This window comes from Lonchura striata, chromosome 14 (assembly GCF_046129695.1).
Source record: "Lonchura striata isolate bLonStr1 chromosome 14, bLonStr1.mat, whole genome shotgun sequence".
Taxonomy (NCBI): Eukaryota; Metazoa; Chordata; class Aves; order Passeriformes; family Estrildidae; genus Lonchura; species Lonchura striata.
Genome location: NC_134616.1, coordinates 13,662,874 through 13,687,325, shown reverse-complemented (window position 1 = coordinate 13,687,325; position 24,452 = coordinate 13,662,874). Strand labels below are relative to the sequence as shown.

General features: G+C 38.9%; 1 long non-coding RNA gene across 1 annotated transcript in view; it reads right to left on the bottom strand.

Annotated features, from left to right (window-relative positions):
- The window catches only part of LOC116183650 (uncharacterized), a 134,824-nt gene that overhangs the window by 38,025 nt on the left and 72,347 nt on the right, over window positions 1-24,452 (bottom strand). The window contains exon 2 of the long non-coding RNA XR_004148314.2: window positions 5,596-5,665. This is a non-coding gene — a long non-coding RNA (uncharacterized LOC116183650). The remainder of the gene's footprint in view (window positions 1-5,595; window positions 5,666-24,452) is intronic.

Below are 24,452 nucleotides of genomic sequence, written 5' to 3'. Positions count from 1 at the left end.
CTAACCATAGATAAAAGGACAAGTTTTCCTTAGCGTGCAATTAGGCATGTACTTCCATTTCTATTAACTATGTAATGAAGAATAATAAAGCAAAATTAGGAACATTAACATTTTTTGGAGGTAACAGATCATTCTTAATGGAAACCCTGTGACTAAACTCCCTATACATGGTTATAAAACTGTAGCTCAATTTGTTAGTTCTTAAGGAGAAAAAGAACAAATATAAAAAAATTAAAATGACACCCCATCCCACCCTGCCCACTACTGAACAAACCAAGAATGAAATATCTGCCTTCTGAAAATCAGTGGGAATTGTACTTCATTTGAGGAAAACTTCATCTCATTACCACTTATTAACTGATTTTAAATGCTTTAGTAAGTACAGATTTACATACAAACCTGTATTACCCAGAAACAGGCCAGAACTGTGACAGTAATCTTGGTCAGAGATTAAAATAAGACTTGATCCAGTATCAAATGAAGAGCATGAACATTTCTCTATTGACTTCTGGCAGATTTTGGATGGAGTCCATTTGCAGGCTGCACCTGAGAAGAATTTCTATACTAACCTCCTTTGCCAGAGGAAGATAAAAACATATTAAAATTAATGGCATTTTTTCAATTTGAGCAAAATGTCTGGTCTTCAGTTCTGGACCAGAAAGGAAATCTTTATTTTCTCTATTACAGCTAAACTCATACATGGTTACAAAATAAAAACAAAAACCAAAACAGCAACAAACCCAACCAACCAAGAAAACAAACAAAATGAAAACAACCAAAAAAAACCAAAACCACCAAAATCAAGACATCACCCAACACACTTTGGTTACTGAAATACATAAGAAAGTTATTTCCTCTGCAATTTTATTTTGGTTTATACATTTACCATATTTCCTATTGGAAAAAGTACAAATTCACAGCAGCTGCTATGGACCACATGTTGACAACCTATCTAGGAAGATGAGAAAATATTGTATTACTTGTGCCTGATGATAGAGACAGCCATTTATCCATCAAAGCTAAAGAAAACACCTTCAATCCAACACAGAACAGTTCTTTTCTGTGAACTCCAGCTAACCTAATTAAGCTTGTTATACAGGAAATATTAAGAAGACAGAATTATAAAATGTGATATGCTGGATTAGGCCAATTTTAATGAGCATAATTTTACTGAATATCAGTCCTTGAGGCGAATAATGAAACTTGGAAAATCAGGGTAAAATCGATACAATAAAATCGGATGTCTGGAGGTAAGCTCTTCTCTCACACAAATTAGTTAAAGGCTGACTTGCTATAGGGCTTTTAAACTTTGAGATAAATAATATTTTATCAAAATATCCAACTTTTGCAGCTGCCTAAATTCTATTTTTCTCTCTCATACAAGTGTCCAATTCCTTTCTTAAAGAGTGCCAAGCATTTTGCTTCAGTAATTGGAAGCTACTTCTGTGAAGCTTCTACAGCAAGCACAGGGGCTTCTCACTCCTGCTGAAACAAATACTTTCAAAGCTATACCAAAACAAGAATTACACAGCCAAAGAAAGGCCATGTTGTGCTACTATTAGCAATGCTTTGTGGTTTAATTTTTTATTTTGCTTTTATCTTGTTTGACTTGGCAAGCTTTTTCATTACTCTTCCCTTCATTCACATGCATATTGTGGAGAACACAGTTTGACATGGCATTTCTTTACACCTTTTTTTAATGGCAAGATATCAACTGCTTTATTAAAAGTCTTCCATTTCAGCACAAATCCCACAAACTGCTGCATCAAATAAGTATGTGCCAATGTCAATATGTCTTTTTAAGCTGTTAGATATCTAGTTCTTTTCTACTTATGCTCTTTTTATTGCTGCCATGAAGTTGAGGAAAACTGGAATCAGGCATTTCACAGTTTTACCCTTGAGCTGCAGAACTCTAAAATGTGAAGGATGGATTCTCTGTTTTTCCTTCTCTGCTGGAGACATGAGGGAAGGTTTGAACCATACAGCTGTGGATCACTTTGAAAGTCCTTCTGGCACATCGACTGCTGAATTTCAGGGGGTTTTCTCAGGTAACACTCATGTTCTCTGTGCATCAATGTCTATCCACTTCTTTGTTTTTCTCTTTCTTTTCCCTTTGTAATAAATGACACAAGCTCCTTTAAAACAAAAAAGCACAACTTCTCCCTTGCTTTAGTTATAGATGTAGGAGTTGTAAGGAATTAAAGAACATATTGACTCTGCTCATAATTTCATTATTGTGTAACACATTGAGAAAATTGGATGAAAAAGAAAAAAAATCTAATCTTTCTACTATTTAAATATTCCAAAATGCCCCTGATTATCATTCTCTAAGCTGAGGTAGCCCTATGGTCACCAGTCATAATAAAGGTTGTATTGCATAGGAACTGCCTATTCACAAAAGTTGATCCATATCCCAAAAAATATTTTAAGAGTGCAATGACAATTCAACTAGCTTGGGGGACGAGTATACTCCTTTTAAATAAAAACAGATTCCCTTAAAATTATATATGCATATATACACATATATATGTATATAAATGAAGTAGGGGGATCTGTTTTGAAGTTCCTACTGTTCGAACATTTGCTTTCAGACTGTGATGCAAAAAATCAGTCTCAAGCTGTACTTTTCACAGTAAAGCTCTAATCTCCATAAAATTGTAAAAATAATCAAAATACTTCATTTACATTCAATATGTAACCTGAATTCTTTTCCACACTCTGATGAGACAGGCTGGAGTTCTGTCTTCATTTTCTTCAGAATGAAACATAATTTCTCTTTTATAAAATCTGCCTGCAACCTCCAACCATCTGCAGCACTTCCTACTAACATAGATTTTGACTTATATTGTCCAAGCTCAGCTGTCCTGGCTTTTCCAGATTAAACTTTCTGTGTTACTTTTCATATAGAGTAAAACACACTTGGTTTTAATTAGAGTGGGAATATGGAAATTTAAAAAATAAAAACATATTCCACATTCCAATTTCCCATTATGACAGAAGAGAATCACTCCACATTGTCTTCATGATAATTTTAGTGACTTTCACCTCAATCTGGGGTTTATGCAGGGCTGAAATATTGGGAACTGCTGGGCACTCTAATTCTGGAGAGATTGCTACTGTAACAGCTTATTTTCAGACCTAGATATGTATGAATATAGAATACAATTATTATGGATTTGCTTCCAGTACATGTTCCCTGGAACAGACAATCCAGGTTCATAGTGAAAAGAATTCACCTTTTTTTTTTTCCAGATTAAATCCTACAGACTTCCTATTCAAAAGCACAAAGAATCCAACCATCATCTTGCTGTCTCCCTCAAGATGTCGGATCAAGAGCCCTTTACACATTATAAATCCTGAACTGTTTTACAGGACACAGGTAAGTGTGAACAGCCTCATTTCACAGAAGGGTGGGAGCACAGAAAGTTGAGGTGGCAGAGACGAGAGGAGGTACCATTGTCTGCCTCTCACCCACGGCTCAACCCAAACCCCACCACCTCTTTCTCTCTGCAGGAGGAAAACTGGGGCAGACAGAAAGCTCCCAGAGTAGCTGGCATGATTCTCACTCTGCTAAATGCCTTCTTCCTGCAGGGCAGCCTGTGCCATCGCTGCCTACGAGATGCTTTTTTCCTGAGGGTTGGCATTTGCAGGAAGAAGAGGCACAGATGCCAAGGGAAGAGTAACGAGGCAGCCCTGTGGTAAAAACAGTGGCAAAAGTACCCAAGGAGAAAGGGAAGAATAGCTAGAGCACCACTGTTGGAAATGGCCATCTTGTTTTCCAAATCTGCAGTTTCTGTGGGGTTCAGGCAGATTATTCATTACAAATATTTACCTGCCACATCTCGGCATATTTCTTTGAGATCCATATTGCTTGAGAGTGTTACTGACACAGAATGGGTTTTTTTTCAATGTAAAATATTGATTTTCAAGTAAACTTGTCAGTGTGACGGCAAAAACGGAAAAGGTGAGTTACAGACAAACCTTCTCAGGTCTTTCATTTTTTATATGAAATATAACACTGATATAAAATACAACATACTAACTCAAATATTTTAGGCCGGGCTATTCTTTCATTTTTCTTAGAATGGAAATTAAATGAATTTTCTCAGCTAACAGGAAAAGTGGAAGAGTATTTCTGCTTTTAACAGAAAAAGCAGAAATATTTTTTTGACTTGGAGGTTTGCCAAGTCTTATAAAGTCAGATGCAATTTTCCTGAGAAGTTTGGCCTTCACAGATTAAATTCCATAATCACATGCATCTCGGAAATGCGGACTTGTGTGCTCCTCCATTTTCTCAAATTTCTATGTAATGTTATATTTTGCTTTTGGAAATAGCAAGGAAAGAAAATGTTTCATAAAGGAGGTCGTTCCTCAAGATCTCAGTTGGAAAGCATCAAGTACACTTCACCATGTAGCACTGAACTGAAAATATTTGAGAGATACAGTACCAGATTATTTACTGACATAGTGCAGCTTCTCCATAGCTAGAGCCAGGATGATTAGACAACAGGATTTTTTGAGCCAAAACAGGTAGAATTGTCAAAGAAAACAAAAAGAACACAGAGAAAGAAAAATTTCTCTAAAAATGAATAATATTTTAACACATAGGACTTCTGCAGCTGATGATCCCTTTTCCTAGTCTTTGTACATACCTGTGCTCAAATCCAACAAAACAGAAACATTTATTTACACACATTCAGAGAAGGCAATGAGCATGCTGAGGCACATCACTCTGACAGGTTACACCTGTGGATGGACTAGGTTTGAAAGCAGGCAAATACTATAGAACTGTCCATTAATGTGCAATAAGTTCAAGATGCTGCCTTATCAGACTCATTCTGCTTCCTTTTGTTCCAGAATATTTCTAAACTCCCTTCAGAAAGAATACACTTATGGAATTACTTTGTACTGTTTCTTCCTAACAGCCAGCAAGAGCTCTCCAAGCTCACAGGCTGTGCATGGTAAGAGAGGTGAAGAAGAAAAGCTTCAATTTTCTTATATTTATGTCAAGCACGATGGAGCTCTTCTGTCAACATGATCTGGTGGAAACATAAACTCTTGATTTGATTACTCCTTTGATTTCACAATAGGTGGGATCCTCCTGTCAGTAAAGACAACAGGAATTTCCACTGTGCCAGTAATGACTGTCAACCTGTGCCTTGGAGAGCATTCCTCGACACTGGGAGGTGTCTCATTTCTGTTAAACAAAATTAATAGTGGGTTTTGTTGGGTTTTTTGGTTGGGTTTTGTTGGGTTTTTTAATAGGTGCTTCCAAAATATAGCTCCAATCTCTTTGATTCCATCTGCTAAGTACTGACGTGCTTGCAAAAATAGCATGTAGGTGACAGACTGGAATAGTATTTAATTTTCTTCAAAAGAAAATGCAGAAATATTCTAATCTCATCACTGAAAGAGCAGACACCAGAGACTCAATGTCTTTTTACAGCTTGGGTGGGTTTTTTTACCTGCATGCTACACACACATACACACATTTATTTATTTATTCATTGCAATATTCTTGCACTGCATTCCTGCAACCTTCCTTGGGCCCCCCTCAGAGGCAGACTCAGCCCAGGGCTGGTACCCCAGTCTCACCCTTGCTGTCATGGAGATGATGCTCCTCAGAATCATCAGCACTGTGACCTGCCCTGCCATCAGCTGCACCCTGCAGAAAAAAAAGCAGGTGGTAACTTTAGAGCTGTGATAAAATCCTTCTCTCTCCCAACATTTTACAGGCTATCTGAAATCATTGCCATTTTAGAGAGTTGCTTAAACCCAAGGTGAAAGATCAGCAGGGAAAAAAACCCAAAATTCTCCTGTTCAATTCAAAATTCAAGAGTTGTCATATACTACCTGCTTGTACTTAAAATCCCCAGATACCCTCTATCCCCTAGCTTGCTTAAATGAAGGTATGGACAGCCAAAGAACACCCCCCAAAAATGGCAGGTCTATCCTTTCTGGTCTTTATTTCAGAGCAGTTTGTATTTCCCTGTATAGTGGGATATCAAATGATATTTTTACTAGTTTTTGAATTTCAGCTTTATATCATTATTCCTTACATTAACTCTGGCATGCATTTTTACTCAAAGCATCAACTTTCATCTGTATTCCATTTATGTTCTGACACGACTAAGGTTATTGCTTTTCTGCCTGATTATTAGGCTTACATGAATTACACAGATATTTATCAGCAAAGCTGAAGAACCTACTCTGGCTCTTGTTAGGCATCTGCATTGCTGTTTCCTGTACTGACTTATAGATAATAGAATTACATTAAGGCTCCAGCACTGCTTATTTTATTTGATCAAATTTGTTTACAAATGGAAATATTACATTCAAGCTGCATTAAAATACATCATCTCCAGAGATCTGCAGATATTATTTACTCATAGGGAAGCTTTCTGTACATATTAATATTTACTCAGTTCTTCCAGGTACCAATTTGACTTAATACTTTCAAGACAATAGACAACATACATCCCATTCAAACATATCAATGGATAAATAAACAGCACAGCAGCCTTTTGCAGGGCTGCACTTCTGGAAAGGACAAACACACTGCTAGTATCAGGCTCCAGTTCAGATTAAATTAAAGCATATCTATTCTGATTCCAAACTATAGCTTTGTTATAAAACAACAATTAGTGATAATAAAGGTAACAAAGCATGAATTAAAACAAAGCTGCATAAAACATTGCCTTGACATAGTATAAGACTACAGACATAGTTAAGCTTCAGAAACCATGAATTATTTATCTCACAAGCAATAGCATTTAAGTGTCCCATCAAACTAATATGGAAAATTACAGAAGTGCAGTAAAAGAGAAATATCACATGAATGTAAAAAATATGCAATTATTTGAATACAGGCTATGTGACTAGTGTCTTATGAAGCTATGACAGCTTTGAGTGCAGATCAGATTCCTACAGAAGTCCATGACCATTTCACATTAAAACACTCATCTTTATAACTGTGCATTTAACAATTTGAAGGATGAGATGGAATTATAAAGATCATATTTAGAAGACTTAGACCAGCAAGTGCTGTCTTACAGAGCCTTACTCTCCATATTATGCAATCCTATTTTTTCCTGAGATTGTCTTCTAGCTGAAAGCATTTTCTGTATATACAACACTTGCAACAACCACCTGTATTTAACAACACCTATATTTAACCACCACCTATATTTAACAGCAATGAGACCATTAGGTTTGAGCACAGAATATCACCCTCTACTTTCTGCACATGAATGAAATTTAGCTTACTTACATCAATCTTATTATTAACTAATACTACCATCCCCCAAAAATAACCAAGAAAGCAAATTAACAAGAAAAATTCATCTAAAGAGAAAAGCTTACAGAAAAGTGTTAGTGTTTTATGGCAATACAGCCCTTCCTTTTTTTTCCCTTTCCAGAGATGCCTTATCAAAGCTGACCTAGAACAGACACTAGACAGAGTTAAAGAATTAAATTTATTAGAAGGCCTCCATGGATCCACCTTGGGCAGCACAAGAGCTCAGACAGGGCTGCACCCAAGGGGAACCAAAATGGTCACAAAATCCCTGACGGGTCACAGGGTCTCTCCCTTTTATAAGTGAGAGTTCTGCTCCATTTGCATGTTGGAATTAATTGTCCAGTTACAGCTTTAGCTTATGAAGTCCCATCCTTCTTGTTTTTCTCTCTTCAGCCCACGTTTGTGTTCTTGGGCTGAGATTTGGATCATTTGTCCTTGGTCCCCAGCTAGAGAAGGAATTGTTTTGTCTCCCTTCTCTGTGAAGAGAGCTCACCATCCCCTAATATGAAGCTCAGAACTACACACTAAAACAATACAGAATCTGAAAAATATAAAAGCTAAAACCTAAGGCATCACCAGAGTAAAGACATCTTGTGTTCTTATCTCCTTCCTATATAAGCTTTACAATAGCTACTTCAGAAGAAGTCAAATCAACTGATTAGTATTGTTCTGTCTCCACAAAATAGATCAAAACCATGAATAATAAAAGCTGCTGTTAATGTCTCAATGCAAAGTTACTACCAAGGATGAGCTGTGCCTGAAAATGGTATGCAGGGAGATATTCTTTACTTGCTCATTGTTGTGGAAAAAATATTAATGAAATTACTTCTTTTTAAAAGAGAAAAACACTGAGATATTTTTTAGTCTTTTAGCAACTGGTATAATAATGTATTTTCTGCACAATGCATGGCAGTATGTCCTTGTAGAGCTATAAAAGAAAGTTGCTTGCATAACCTGGGAAGTAGGCAATTTACTGGAATTAGGTAATTCACCACTTGGGAAGAAGTGCTCTGTGCTCTCCCTGGAAAAGCCTGCAGCACCTGGAAGGAAAGGCAGGGTATTCTTTGCCTTGTGCTGCTCATTAGCCAAACTGCAGGCACTGCTGCTCATCTGGTGAGATGTCAGAGAGCTGAACCACATCTCACTGCTCGGGGCCATTTACCCAGTGGGCCATTCCTGACTGGAGCTGACACACTCAGGGTACAGGCAGGAATCCCCCAGTGACCAGGGAGTAAAGGATGTTGTAGGAGTCTGTGCATAAAGGATCTTCTTCAGACCAGAAACACAAAGATTCTACAGATTGACAGACCTCAAACCAAACAACTTCCAAGTGGAAAATCGCTTTTTGTGTTTTCTTTGCCTTTGCTTTGCTTTCTGCCAAAACTAAACTTTTTGCACAAAATCTTGAAGTTGTTAAGTTCTGTTGGTAGACTAAGAGCTACTTGTAACAGCATCCTTCCCTGAGATTGCTTCCAAACTCCATCTGCCCATTGGCTCCCTTCCAGCAGGCAGAGCCCCAGTGCTGGGAGAGCAGGGAGAGGGGTTAGCACAGAGAGCCCTCCCTGCCCTCCTGCCCAGGCCACACCTGGGTGCAGATGGCTCTGCAGCCAAGGAAAACCCCCTGGGCTTGTCCTGGGGGCTGCTCAGTGCCAAACATCTCTGCAGCCTCAGAGCAGCAGCACTGCTGGGCAGCAGCCAGGATCCTGCCAGCTCTGTGGGCAAGAGGAGAACGGGAGAGGCTCACAGGGCACCCTTCAAACCCTCCTGGCTCCTCCAGTCAGATCTGAGTCCAGTGCTGAGGTGCAGCTCCAGCTTTCTGCTGCTGACATCTCCAATGTGCCATTATCTTTAAAGCTCCTAACACTCAGATTCTTATACTAAATACTGCTTTCAATATCATGGTTTGTCTGACCAGGAGCCTACTCCCATCTTGGCTTTGAGAAGTCCAGCTCCCTTCTGCAAATGGTCCTTCTACTTCACTTTAAAAACAAAGCTAGGCTTAATTTTTAAAAAGTTATGGAGTAACCTACTGCACTTCCATAATCCTTACATTTTTCTGACTTAATGATAACAGCAGGTATTGCAACTGCAGGTTCTTCCCAAGAAGCAAAATCTGTTCAGATTTATGTTACCCATGACTCAGGCACTTTTGCAAGGGAGGCAAAGTCCATTTCCAGTTTTCAAGGTGATCACTGCCTCCGTGGTTAGTCATGCTTCTACTGACAGCCTCTGGATAGAATTTCAAGGCAGTGTAAACACAAGTGAAGGGCATTTGAGAATATAATTATATAATTTTCACTCCTGTGAGGAGGCTTTCAGAAATTATCAGTTTAGTATCCCCAAAATGTAATTTGATTTGCAAAGGAAAATTCATTCTTATATGGATGCTTTGCATATTTTATAACCTATGTTCCATAAAACTGCATTCTGTGCTCTCTGGGTGTAGAAAATCAAAATAACCCTCATGACACAGTATTGACAGAAATATTTTCACATTTTAAGCAAAAATATCTTGATGGAAAAGTGTCTGCCATATACAACAGCAGTTATACATACGCCAAATATAGAATTCATTCAGAACTATTTTGCTTATAAAGTCTTAACTTTATATTAAGCATAATTTCCTTTCTATCCTGATCTGAGTTTAAGTTTGAAATTCTCACTATATAACCACATGCAGCAGCAGGCATATTTCATTCTGCCAGTTCAGAATATGTGCTGTGTCCTGTGATATACTATCTGACTTCTCAGAGTCAGCACAAATGACTTCCCATTAGAAGATTTAAAAATCTTTAATTATGATGTCATCACTCAAGTGTTTTCAACATTCATCTATATCTAACTTAAATTTGGAGGGTGAAACAGATTTTAACATGGCAGTGATAGGAGCTATCAAGGCAAGCAAAATGAGTGTCATTTATCCCCCTTAAGGCTTCAGCAGAATCTAAATAGTTCTACTAAAAGCAAAATTAACTGCTCTGAGTTTTGAGAGTTCTGTGTGCTATGCTTCACATCTGTGCAACTCCAGAATTTTGGGTGAGATTTAAACAGTCCCAGGAGTTTACTTCTTTTTCCTGCCAGGCATTATGAACCCTTGAATGCCTCGCTACCTCAACAATACTGGATTTATCTTCATAGTGTGCAGCTGGTACAAGGCTTGGGCTTCCCATCCTTGGAATCAGAGAATCAGATGTGCTGGAAAAGACCCCTGAGAGCACTGAGCGCAACACCTGCCAACCAGGCATGGCCACAGAGGGCCACATCCAGGCTTTGCTTAAACACCTCCAGGCACAGTCACTCCATCACCTCCCTGGGCAGCCCATTCCAATGGCTAATCACAGAAAAGCTGCACAAAACATCTCCAGTTATAACAAACAAGTGACACAAATTAAAAAATTATTAAAGCTTCAAGGATTATTCATCTTGACATGACAATTCCCATAGGAATCATTTTCAATTAGGAACCCATGTTTAAAGAGGTGGGTTTCTTAATATTAGATGTCTACTAATGCTAAATCCCCTCTTCAGAAATAAATGTTGTGTTGTACTCTAAGACAACTGTATTAGTACATTTCTACTCAGTCTTTTTCTTTGTAAAGTTCTCAAAGCACCATGTCTGGAAAACTACATCCCCAAGTGTTTAAAGAGCTGAGAACACTCACTTTGAAAATTTGTGAAGGATTTTATAGAGCAAAATGCCCATAAAAGAGTAAATGTAGCATCTATCTTCAAAACTGGTGAAGAGATGGAGCACTCAAATAGGTGTATTGTAGAACTTGTGTAGTCTACATGGTGAAGGTCTTAAGAATTTGATGTTATTATATAATATATAAACTTCTCCTAAGACTTTTCCAAAAGTTGAGGGAAATGTTCTCTCTCCCACTTAGAATTTCTGGTCTCTAATAAATACTGTGACCTCAATTGCAGTGTTCCTCTCAAAGACAATTTGTAGCCCCTCTGGAAAATAGGCTCTCATGTTACTCAATTAGAATACAGAACTCATCCTTTTCTAGTCTAATTTGTATGGCATGTGGGTATTTAATATCTTTAAGAGCATTCAACAGCTTACAAGAAGTCTGCCAAGAGGTCAAGGAGTTATTAGAATACAGACAGACATATTGAGGTTGAAGAGAATCACATGCATTTAATTTCATTATGAACAGAAGCAAAACCCCAAAGCTTTCTCATGTTAGGCAAAGGAATTAAGATCTGAGCATGTACTCAGCTACTTCTGCCTCACCCTTGCTGTTTGAAGCAATAACTGCAGACACGGATTCACACTCATGATACATCAAAAATGTAGATCAACCCTGCTCCCTCAGCTCCTTACTAGACCAAACCACTTAATGCTGGTTCATGTAATACTTCCTTATAACATTTTAGAGGAACTGAACCATTTTCTATTTTGAATGAGGAAAATTTTCTCAACACAGATCAATGGCCCAAGAAGCCTCCTGATTTGGGGACAGTCAATACTTTTGTTCTGTTTCAATTACAAAGATACAGTATTTTTAAGTTCCCATAATTAACACATGTTTGGGTAACAATGTCTAGATCTTCATGAAAATTAATTCCATAATATGCACTGCAGCCAGAGTACAAAACCAAAGCCACTCAAATTCCAGTGGTTCATCTGTTTTCACCTCAAATAGGTAAAGACATTAACCTTCAGAGCATAGAAATCCCTCCTCTTTTCATGATCTACAAGAGGGATGCTGAAGAACTTGTCTCTTAATAAAGCATGGAGCCTTGGAAACAACCTGAAGGAAACTAAGAATGATTTCACATATAGCTTTACCCTCTCTGAACAGTGGAAGTTTCAGGGGAGTCCTTGACATCCAAGCAGCTCTTGCACTGACAAGGTTAAATCCCTGCACGTCCAGGATTAATCCCCAGGGTGAGAGAGCCAACAGGCTGGGACAAGTTTCCCAAACCCCTGTGATGCTCTGAGGCACAGGACTTGAAGGGCTGAACTCAGAAAATCCTTCTCAGTCCTATTCACGACCTCATTTATCTATTTCCCGCAGGCTTGGATTCTCTCAGACTGTGTTCACTATGTGTCACCCAGAAAAAAACATATCAGATTGTGATTTAACTTTTAAATTAGTTAAGTTTTCTCTTCCTAGAACATCTGCTTTTGTGATGCTTTCCATGTGCCAGAGGGTGTTGTAACAGTAATGTATAGTTACAAGTGGACTGCATTTGACAGCCTTTAATACTAAATGACATTTAGAGCCATAGAGGCCCCTGCTCCCTTTCTGCATCTTTCTCATAAAGATAACACAAGGCAGAAGCAAAAAGGAAAGTTGTAGCATGCAAAATCCAGCTCACAGGTTCAGCTGATGGACAGGAAGTCATACCCAGAAGGATGACCTTTTCCCCCTTAAAGAGAGTAAGAAAATTCAGTGTAATAGACAAAGCAATGAATGCAATTGTGTCTGCACTCCTGGAGCACACAACCCACAGCTTGTCACCAAATGCTACTTGAAAAAATAAATCCAGGATGACTTGTCTTGAATGCGGCAGATAAGGGAAGCAAACAAGGAGCAGTAACAGCAGTACACAAGCTGGTGAAGGGCAGCAAAGGAGAAACAAAACTGTGTGGGATAATGCACAAATCTGTTTGGCCACTTCATATATTTAGAAGGGAGATGACCTGAGAAGCATTTTCAGTTTGCATTTGTTTTGCCTGTAGAAAAATTGGAATATGCCTCTTCAAAAATATTCAGAGCAAAAGAAGTTGATCAGGAAAGAGCATGGTTGAGAAAACGACTTAGATCCAGCTTGGAAATAGGTAAAACTGAGGTTGTGGACAGACTTGGCTGCTAAGACCATCCTCCTGACATGGTTTGTTTTCTTAAAAAATTCCAGCTGCTCCCACTATCAGAAGAGACTTGTGAGGCTTTTTTATTATTTTCTCTCTCTCTTTTTTTTTTTTTAATTTACCTTTTAATTCTTTCTTTGAGGCAAATAATTTTACATTATTTTGCAAGTGGGAAATAAGCCTAAAAATCACTACATTTGCTTCAATGTACATACAGAGCAGGAAGCAGGGACTGAGTGTAGGCTTCTGGAGCTTCTGTGTCACTTGCTAAACAGCAAAACCTTGCATTTCTATGGCAACATATGTCTCTTTCTGTGGACTGTCTCTGCAGCCTGTGACTGCAGCAATACACCTGGGGAACTCAAGCCCTCAGGAGTTAGGAGTGAGAATTATTGTTGCAGTGCTGATTCTTTCTCTTCTGAGTTGTCTGAACACAGAGGATACAGTTCAATTTTAAGGACACAGTTCAACTTATGGATCATTGTGGGCCTGTGTTCCCTAGATGCTGAATAAAGTGACTCAATAATTTCTCATTAAAATGCTTCCCTGCAGCAAGGCCTTTTTCACAAGATAGAGATTTACAGGAAAAAATTGTTTTACTCAAAATAATTCGCTCTCTTTTGAGAAATTCATAATGATACCAGGTACTTTTCTTCTGCAGGGAAAAAGAAGGATTAAAAAACACTTGCTAGACAGCTCACAAATTGAGATGAGTTTTGCCCATGCTATCTTTTCTTCGGAGATTTTTGGGGGTTTGTGTGCCTGTGTATGTTGATGGTTTTGTTGGGTTTTTTTGGTTTTGTGGTTTGTGGGTTTTTTTCCATTCCCTGGAAATTCCTTTCCATAAAATCCAATCAGCTTGTATGTTTTTTAAGGGTTTTTTTAAATCTCAAATTTGAATCAAACTATGATAACCCCCTTAATTCTTTTAATTTTGCTTTGTATTTCAAGATTACTGAAAACCCAATATCTGTCTACAAATATTAGAATGGTGTAGACAACAAGAATTGTTGGTGAAACACATCCAAGATCATCACAGCATTTGTCAAATAAATTCTCAACGTCCCAGTGGCAAAGATAAGTTACACAGAAGCACGATACAATTATTGATGTCAAATATCTAAAATTGAACTGAACAACAAGAGAAAAAATTTGTGTTGAAGATGGCATAAGTCTTATTTAACTTGCATATAAGATTTTATCTTATTTGACCTGCATATCTGCAGTGTCACTGCAGATTTTTGATGTCTTTCCACTAGCAATTAAGGTAGTGTGGTTGCATGGGCACCTGACTACATGCCAATTTTTTTTTTTTTTTAAATCCTGGATGAAAATTTTGCAGAAATATACAGTCCTGGAAAATACTAAGTTCCAAACCATATCAGAACAAATGTGCTGGGAAGAAGAAATGGACAAAAATTCACTCCATAAGGGAAAGTATAAAGTGCACAACTTCTATATTAGGTCAGAGAGCTGTGTTTCAGTACAATAAGATTGACCAGCATCCCTTATTCACATTCATCCCATAGCAGTGTGTATAAATATTTTACAATTCGCCTGATCGTATTTACTATAAGAATTTTAAATGTGTATCTGAGATGCACATTTTTTCACCAGCATGGGAGTAGTGTTTTTCTGAAAAAAACCCAAACCCAAACAACAAACAAAAAAATCACTGCTATAAATCCTGTCTTCAATAGCTTCCTGGTGAAACTCTATAAAAATTGTGATTTAAATACCCAGAATGGTAGGGTGAAACAAAAATAAAGTGCTATTATTTTGGTGCTGGATGTGACATAGCACTTACAATTCCACTTAAACTCTCAGTAAAAACAACATGAGATAGATAAGACAAAGAAGCCAAACCTCTGGTAAAAACCTGTTTTTCTGAAATTCTCCTGGGAGATTCTTAGATGTAGCAGCTGAAACAATTACTGATGCTCTGATGTCAGAGGCTCGAGTGAATGGTTGCACTGAAAAAAATAATGAAGAGGTTTTAATCAGCCTTCACTAAAGAAACACTGTGGACAGGCTTCTCTCTGTAAATTGAGGAATTTTACAGAATGATGCCTTTCTCCTCATGCAAAGGAACAAGGTTTCCCTTGATTTGTAAAATGAGACAGCACAGAGACATATCCAAAGTGGGTTTCGGATAAATCCTTCCAAGGCAGGCAGGCACCTGGCCAGCAGGATGGCAGTGGCAGCCTGGCCACTGCCCATCCCCACTCAGCCACGCCAGCAGCACCAGACCCAGCGTGCAAGAGCCTAACCAGCAAAACTGAGGCAACCAGTGGGGCTGGTTCCCATAAGGCACAAACAACCCTGCCAAGTTCATTCATCCTTGGAAGTTCACACGAGTGCTGGAACGATGGACAACTCATTTCTCTGCTCTAAGTGCAACAAAGAACCTGTCTTCATTCCATATTCCCATTTAAAATGACAAACATGTGGAAAGCTGTCCCATGAGGAAGATAATATCTCAGAAAAGCAGTCAGGGTTTTGATTTCTTTTCCTTTTGAAATAATGGCATGCTCTTACTATATGCACTGTAATTTAACTATTACTTCCATATCTTGTTAGGAAAGTTTTTAAGTGTGGTGATGACAAACCAAAGCTATTAACTTATTTGATGACTTGACTTAGTTATTCAATTAGCATACCTGATGACTCATATTAAGAATTCCAATAGAGATTGGGGCTGTAGCTGGTTAATCTAAAATCCCAGTGTCTGTTTTGCTTGAAAGAAATTATATATATATATATATATATATATATATATATATATATATATATATATATCCAAGGAAGTGACTGAACAAGTGCACTGGAAGATTGATTTCCAGCAGATTTTGTTTAGAGGTGGTGGGAGCAATGTAAAAATGTAAAAGTAATGTAAGCAGTCTTGAAAACTAAGGTAATTTAGTACTTGTGGCTACAGTACAATGTTTTGTCACTACTCTTATTAATAGCAGTAATTAAGTATTTAGTTTAATTATTATTATTTATTAAGTAATAAGTATTTAAGCAGTATTTAATTGCCTTCCAGGAATTCCAAGTAAGTCTTCTAGAGAGTAAACATTGCTGGGCACAGGCACACCCAGACAAATATGAATCAAGCTGGGCACAGAAGCACTCACTAGTGCCTTGCACAGGCGCCTGAGTGCATTGGCCCAGAAGCAGCACAGAACTGAGTGTGGCTCTGCCATTTTTGGCATTGCAGAGACTTCTGCAGCGCCCTGGAGCTGCACCAAGTTGGGTTGGTATAAATTTCATCCTACAAGATGCAGCAGCTGTCCATTCCTAGAATGGAGATGATCTGCACTGTTACTGTAAATAAACCTCAGGCTCAGCTTCCATGTGCACTGTCAGGTACACAGTGCATGAGGAATGCATGCAGTGTGCTATGCCTTGGAATGAAGAGCAGGAAAGCAGCTCAGGCAGGCAGAGGGGTTGGAGTGTGCTCTCCAAACAACAACTCTGAGAGAAAACTGCAGACTGCATTACTCTCTCAGAAAGAACTTCCCCCAATGGCATTAGCTGCTCATACCATAATTATTCTGAAATCATAACTGGCAGTTCTCCCTGCCAAGGCTTTGGTTTGATAAAGGTCAGTCCAAACGTAAAATTTAAGAGTGTTATGATGTTTATCTTAAAATAGCAATTCACTCCTGGAATTGGAATTTACAACAGGAATTGTGCCAAAGCACTTGTGTCTGAAGTTTACGCTGATTCATACGGCTGAAAATTTGGCCACTGGCTGGAGAAGTAGTACACCAGACAGCACATAAAGGATGATAAATGCAAACAGGAAATACAGGAAATAAAAGCTGGAAGAACTCCAAGCACCTTCTCAGGCAACAGAATGTACAATCACTGCCACTTGCCACAATTTTGACACAGCTTGTTGTGCCGAAAGTTGAGATGTTCTTTATGTAATCAATATATAATGACAGATAAAGAGCATCTAACTGGAAAGTCAAGCACAAATAACCAAGCAACACCTGGTCCACAAAAATTATCACAGAGCTGGACAGAGGAAAAGGAATCCAGGCCAGAATAAAAAGTCTTTGATGCATGCACAGGTCTGGCAGTCAGCGCCCCGGGTCAGCCAGGCAGTCAGAGCAGGAGTGAGCAGAGGGAAGGAGGGCAGTGTTTTGCCACCACCCATCCTTCAGACAGAGCACAACCAGCAGCTCAGCATTTGCTGGCAACAGCAGCATCCTCAAATGCCTCCCTCTCCTTCCTTCAGCAGGCAGGTCCTGCAGACATTTGGTACTGCACAGGGGAGGCATAGGGAACTCAGCAGGTTTTGTGCTTCTGCCCAGCTGAGTGGCAGATCTCAACTACATGAGTCTTGTACCTTATCCCAGAACTGGCATAAAGTAATTTTTTTTTGCTTCTTAATGTGCACATTCAAAAATATACAAAATTTTCATCTTTTAGTTCTCTTCCCAAATGCATACAAATGCATACAATACTCTTCAGAAAGGAAATAAATTATGTACTCTAAATAGTCAAAGGTCCTGAAAATAGCTCTCAGATAAATACAAAAATAAATTATTAAAAAAAATTAATTTCACAATTAGAAAGTATATTTGATTGCAGATTATGTGTCTTCTATTTGCTAAAGAATTGCTTTGTCCCATTTAAAATCCCAGTGCTCTGATTGCTATGTGCTATTTGGAAGTGATTGCTGGAGATTAGACTTGCAAAAGGCTATCACTAGAGAAAAATATTCCAGTGCCAAGTTTGTGCTCAGGTTCCCAGTCAGGATGATTGATAGTGTTATGGCCTCCAGACACAACCCCAGCCTTAGCTGAGGAGAAGGTGATCTGAGGTAAACTCAGATTTTGAAACCCCCCGTGTAGGAGCAGCTCTCTCAGAAGTACCTCTGCAGTAAATGTGAGCAGGGTAAGGGCAGACTGCAGGAACAACCTCCCAGCTGCCTCAGAGGAGAACCTTTTTATTGTGGCTCAGAGCTACAGAGCAAAATGGGTTAAAGCAGTGTGCCCAGGTGATCACACACAGGGGGACAGGCACAGAATTAGGTCATCCTGCAGCAGCCTCAAGGATGCAGTAACCCATGCCAGAAGCAGCTTTCAGAGACTTTCAGAGAGGCATTTACAGCACACTCCCTGCTCCAGGGGAATAAAAACCTCCCCAGTTAGTGCCCGCCTGGGAGGTCAGTGCACTGTAAATTCCCATTACAGGCAGTGCACTGTAAATTCCCATCCTACCTGATGCTGCAGTGGCTGCCACGTGTATGGAACTCCAAATATCCCAAACTGAATTAATGGCTGCAGCCCTGCCCAATTTTAAAAAGCTGCTGTTCCCGTGCAGGGGGTACTTTTCTTTCACTTCAGTTTGTTCAAGCCTTTTGATTAAAAATTCCTTTGGGCAGGGAGTGTCATATTTACACAGTGAGAGTCTGCTTGTGGGAGGATTTTGTAGCTGCTACTGTAAGAATAGTAAACATGAAAAGCAGAACTGGCAGAACAAAAGCTTAACAAAACCACGAATCATCACAATTTCCAATTCCAAAGTACCTAAATGGGGTAAGGCAAATATTTCAAGGATTTAGTCAAAACAGTTCTACCAAACCTAGAAATATGTGGTATCTACATTTCATAAATCAACAGAACATTTCCTTTTGTTTGCAAAAAATCTCCAGGAAACCCCAAGGTGCCAATGCAGTCCCTCTGAAACCCAAAAACAAATTTATGAGTTTGCTAGGCTGCATCTGAAAAAAAAGAGTCATACAACTCAAAACTGCAGGGCAAAACACGAAACAGGAAAAATTTCTATATTCAAATCACCCCTGGGTGCCTGCTTGGCTTGGGCACCTGTAACCTGCAGCCAAGGCACCTCTGCCTGCAGGATGTAGCAACTGCAGTGCTGTGGAAATGCTGAACATGTGGGACACTGCAGGGGCAGGGGTAAGAGCACTCTCTGTGGCAAGCATGACAACATAAAACTACAGTTATTACTTTACTTGCCAGACTTAATGCAGATGCTTCTACACATACACAGTGATGAAAACAGGGAGCTGCACACTGCCTTCATGTGAAATGCACAGTGCTGATGATTGTGAGGGATGAGCTGCTTCATCTCTCTGCCCACAGAGAACAGGGATGGATTAATTGTTGCCTTATTTATTATTTACATTGCAATAATGACCTGAGACCAAATCCATATACTTTTCTGCTAGCATAGACATTGCTTGTGAATGTGTCTTTAGTAGATCATTGCTTTACAGACCACTGTAAAATGTTTAATGTGAAGCTAAAAGAGAAATGAGAGGGGCTGGGACCTCAGACACTGAACCCACTGTCTACACTGCTTTAGGACACCTTAATCCTCTCTGCACTTGCCATCTGCCAATAATCATCTCATAACTCTCATTTCCATGCTCCCATCTCCTTGGGGTGTGGATTATCTCTTAGTTCTTTACGTAGCATGAGCATCTGCCCATAACCAGGGGGCCACAAAGCCTTAGGAACAGAAACAAAGCCAAGTGCAGGATGATCACCATGCACAGGCAGTTCAATAGTTAATAGCTTTGCCAGAGGCTAAACCCAGGGTTGAAGATAGTCTTGATCATTAACCTACAGAATTTTTAATTCACAAGGCTAACTATGTTTCTAGATTAAGAAATTAATTAGCTTTGCATGGGGGCCACAACATGACAGACACACCAACAACTGTGCTGATAGAACAATGCAACAGCAAGAGCTAGGGATTAAAATGTAAGCAAAAACCAATGTTGAGTGATAAAGATTACAGTAACTACTAGGTGTCCACAGTAAATCAAAATCACTGGAAAAGCTCAGGCATATGTGCTAAGAGCTAATCTAATCATACAGTGATTGGTTTGACAAGCAGCTTCTGATTACCCCTTAAGCAAGTAAGAAAAAAAAAAAGGATATTTCTAAATTTATGAAATGAAACCAGATGTATTTTGGTGCTTTCTTGAGTTGGCTGGAAGCATGCAACAGAAAAGTTTCATAGGATCATATCTGTTTTCATGGCAGAATGTCAAAACACAGGTTGACAGTTTCATCTTGACTACTTTTAAGACATTTTCTTCTGATATGTTGACATTTACATTTTATCTCAATTGGGCATTATGTCAAAAAAAATCATTTTGTTGTCTAAAAAGTGAGGGCTTTTTTCCAGTATCTCTCCTTTGTGAAAAAATAATCAGTTTTACAAGCTAATGGTATGCAAAATCTATTTTCCAAGTTCCAAAGCATGCACCTATTTGGGTATTTTTTTTTTTAAATATTCAAGATACAAGTTTCAATTCACTTGTTTGCTCACTTGGAGATAGAAGCCATGTATGGCCATTTCAGGATCAGGGTCTTTGAAGCCTGTGTCTGTTTAGGCGGTTGAATAAACTGGAACTGAAGTTAAAGTAAATATCCACTAAACTTTGGTTGTTCCTAGCTTTCAGCAGAGCAAAAGAGTTTTCAATGCAAACACTATTTTAAATTAGCATGGCAAAATCAGAATGAAGTATTATCTACTTTTTTATTACTGAATTCAGGAACAAATTAAGATTAAACCTTACTTTAGGATATATCAAACATCTACTAATGCAAAATATTTTTACTAAAAATGGTCACCGTATAAAGGAGGGGAAAAATCATAGAAAAGTTTTTATTTGGTCATAGTTATTATTTAAGAATGGTAAAATAAACAGATAATTACTTTTAGAATAGACGTTAAGTTGCTGATGCATTTCAAAGGGGAGGGCAGTCAGGTGAATTGCTTCTGACAATATTTTCCCCACGCTTTCAGCACATACTGCTAACAATCTAATGAGGTGCCTTTCTAGTATGAACTGTAAGGTCAGAAAAATCCATGATAAAAGTAATGATTCTCTTTTTGAAAATCTGTGGGTCAAAGAAGACGCATGATGTGACTACACAGCAACTTTGCTCTGTAATGTTAATTTTGGCTGTGTTCCTGCCTTTCCCTCTCCAAAGTGGTGCATTGTCAATCTCCTCACACATTGTTGATGACAGTAATTTGCTCGCCTGCTAACAGATGAAAAGCTTTCTGTTATAGATATATTTAATAAAATTGTCTATCTCTCCCTCTTGGGCCCATTATTAGCAATTGAAATACATTTATTATGGTAAAAAAGGTAGTGCCTCAAGCTGAGGGCTATTGTCACACCCACACTCACTTGAAAGCTGTGCTGACAATACACAAGCAGAGGTACACCAAGGAAAGGATCCATGTCACAGCTCCCAGCCTCAGGGGGTCAACCCACCCCAAAGGCCAGCAATCCTCACTTTTCTCAGTTGGAAAATCCTCTTTGAAAATAAGATCACATATTCCATCCCATTCATATTTACTCCAGAAAAGTATATATCTCCATTAACATCATGTACAGGTTGGCATATGTTCTGCCAGATTAACCAAAAACTTTGTAGGTTTAGACAATACATTTGTACTAATTAAAGAGTTACCTCAGCTTAAAAATTCACTACACTAACTTTATTGTCTCCCCAGAGAACCTCTAACACATTTGGCTAAAAGATTGAGAGGTGGTTGGAGATGGCAAAATGCATTTCTACATCTGAGTGCCCCAGTCACTCAGGTGTATTTTGTTGGTTTTGCTCTTTTAAGGTGAAAGGTCTCATACTTCCCTTTCAAAGCAAATAAAAGTGTTTGAAGTCGCAAGAATCTCAAGCGTCAAGAAAACCATTTTTTACCAAACATTCTCTCTCAACTGTCTTGAAATGAAATGTCAGCTGAAAACCCCACAGCAGAGCATGGTGCTTCCCAGTGACGATATCATGAACAGAACTTGCAGCGCTGCTGCTCTTTTCTTTACTTTTCCCCATCTATTTTCTCCACCTGTGTTCCAACCAGACAGTTGGTTCTCCGTGAATGTGGAAAGGAAGATAAAATCAAGGCCAAATTCAGTCGTTACCTCTGACAGCAGGCAAAGAAAGCAAAATCTTTTCTTAAATTTAACTTTTACACTGGTTTCCCACACCAGCTGCACAAGTTGTTCTGTCCTGATAGATGTTGACAGTAGCTATAAAAAGCATAATATATTTATTTTCAAAATTGTACTTATAAATAACACTTCCATGACAGCTGGACCAGACATTCTCCTGTCCTAAATGAGGTGTGTTTATGGAGGAACAGGAGAAAGAAGAGAGAAAAACAGGCACTTTTTGGCACTGCAGTTCTACTTTTAGCTCATTCCCTCTCTAACCCCCTCTCTCTCATTCAAAATTAACTGATAAAAGCATGACATGCAGCAACACCCTTAAATGAAGACCATCATCTTGACAAAAGAAGGAAGAAATTTCATGACTAAGTTTTTTAAGTAAAAGACAACAATATTTATCTTGTCAGAAATTGGCCAGGAGCTACTTTTGTTATGCTTGTATTTGTAAAGCAAAAAGGAATGGAACGGTTTGGGTACTTAATAAAGAGGAACCTTGACAACAAATTTATAAGAAATATGCATTTCACAAACATATGCTAGTTCTAATGAAGCTGGGGTAAGGACATCCCTGGAAGCAGACAGATCAATGGATAAAAAGGGGAAAAAAACCTAAACCAAAGCAAACATACAAAAATAAAACTCCACAATTAAAATAATTAATAGGGGGGAAAGGAAACCAGATTCAAATCTCTGCTTGTTTAAAGATTGTAAATTCCCTACACAGCTCCTAAAGCACAGCTTTTCCACTCACTGTCATGAAAAATGTAGGTCTTGGTTCCTTCTCACTTTAGAATGGAAATGTCAACACCCTGCAGATTGGAAGAGAGAATCTCATCTAGCCTATGGCAGCCAGATCCAAGGGGTACCATGGAGCTGATTATTAGAGCCACTTGAGTGGCAATATGTATTTCTCTTCCTTATCCAGAGAGTCAGACCTAGCAGCTGATGGTTTATATTCACTTGTGTGTGACAGAGACCAGCCCCTTCTTTTCCAAATTTAAAGAGAAGGCTCGAGAACAGTGAGAACACTTTTCTTGAGAAAAGTGAGAACAGCTCGATGGCTGGCACATTTCCTCTCACTTCCTTGGATCTGATGGTTCAACTTTTAACACTAGCACCCTCAAGGGAGATGATGGGAATCTCTTTAATATTCTGCAGGATTCCAGCTTATGACATCTCTTTGTTTGGGGTCTGTAGAAGGAGGCATTAGAAGGCTTCACAAAAAGGCAAATGCAGCAACACAGGAAACAGAGAGGGGATGATGCACTTTCCCTTGGGCAGTGGCCCTTGGCTCTGAGCACCAGATTCCCAGCAGCTGCTGAATGATCAAGGAGCAGGATAGAAAGCAGATTGCTTTTTGTCTGCAGGAGACCAGGAGATTAGCTGCTGTACCTTCTGTAAGCATCACTGTAATTGTGGTCTTGAGAAAAAGCCAATACATAACTTCATACAAGGATTAAACTAAATCCAACTTATCTGGAAACTGAAGCAACATCAGCTGCTCCATGTCTCCAGAGGCATATTTAGGCACAAGCACACATCTCAACTGGTCTGTAATTTTCCTGAGGCATTTCCTTTGTTCCAGTAGAAGCCTCACATAAACCTCCTGCATTTTAAGGTGCAGAATCATAATTAAGGTAATAATAAGAAAGTTGCAATAAGTTAATGTTTATTTCCTCCTTGCCCAGCCACTATTTTCAAGTGGGTGTTAGGTGAGCTAATTCATAATTTCAGTTTAAGTGCCATGAAGGGTGCATAGATCCTTATTTACTAGTACATATAAGTAAATAGATAATATAACCTCATTCATCTGCTAACTGCCCTGAAATTATGGCTTTAAAACTCCTTGCTGTATCACAATGCCTGCCCTGCCACAGCCCCAGAGCTTGTTGGCAGGGAACTGCACTGCTGTTACCTGAGCTGCTCTGTGCACTGCACATTGTCCTGCTGTCCCAAATGCTGAACAAAATCACTAAATACAGCAGCAACACCAACTCAGCCCTATTCCAGCCTCAAGGGCTGTAAGACAAACAATTACAAACGTTCAGCTACATATAACCAGCTAAATTCTTTACCACAGTGGGATCATTTTCCTTGTTCAAGGACCAGTGAATTACAAACGGTCTCACCTGGAGTCACAGGAACTCAGTTTCTAAATTAGGTTTTCTCTCTGTGCTATGGAGCAGTAACAGTAATTTAGTTAGCTCCAATGTCAGCACTGGAAACATTCCTCTGAAAGCCTGTTTGCATGCTAAATGCAAGGTGCTGAATCTCTTGCCACCACAGAAACCACTGTTGATGTTGGAATTATTTGCCCATGCACCAAATTCCCTAATTAAGAGTAGGAAAGTCATCATAAA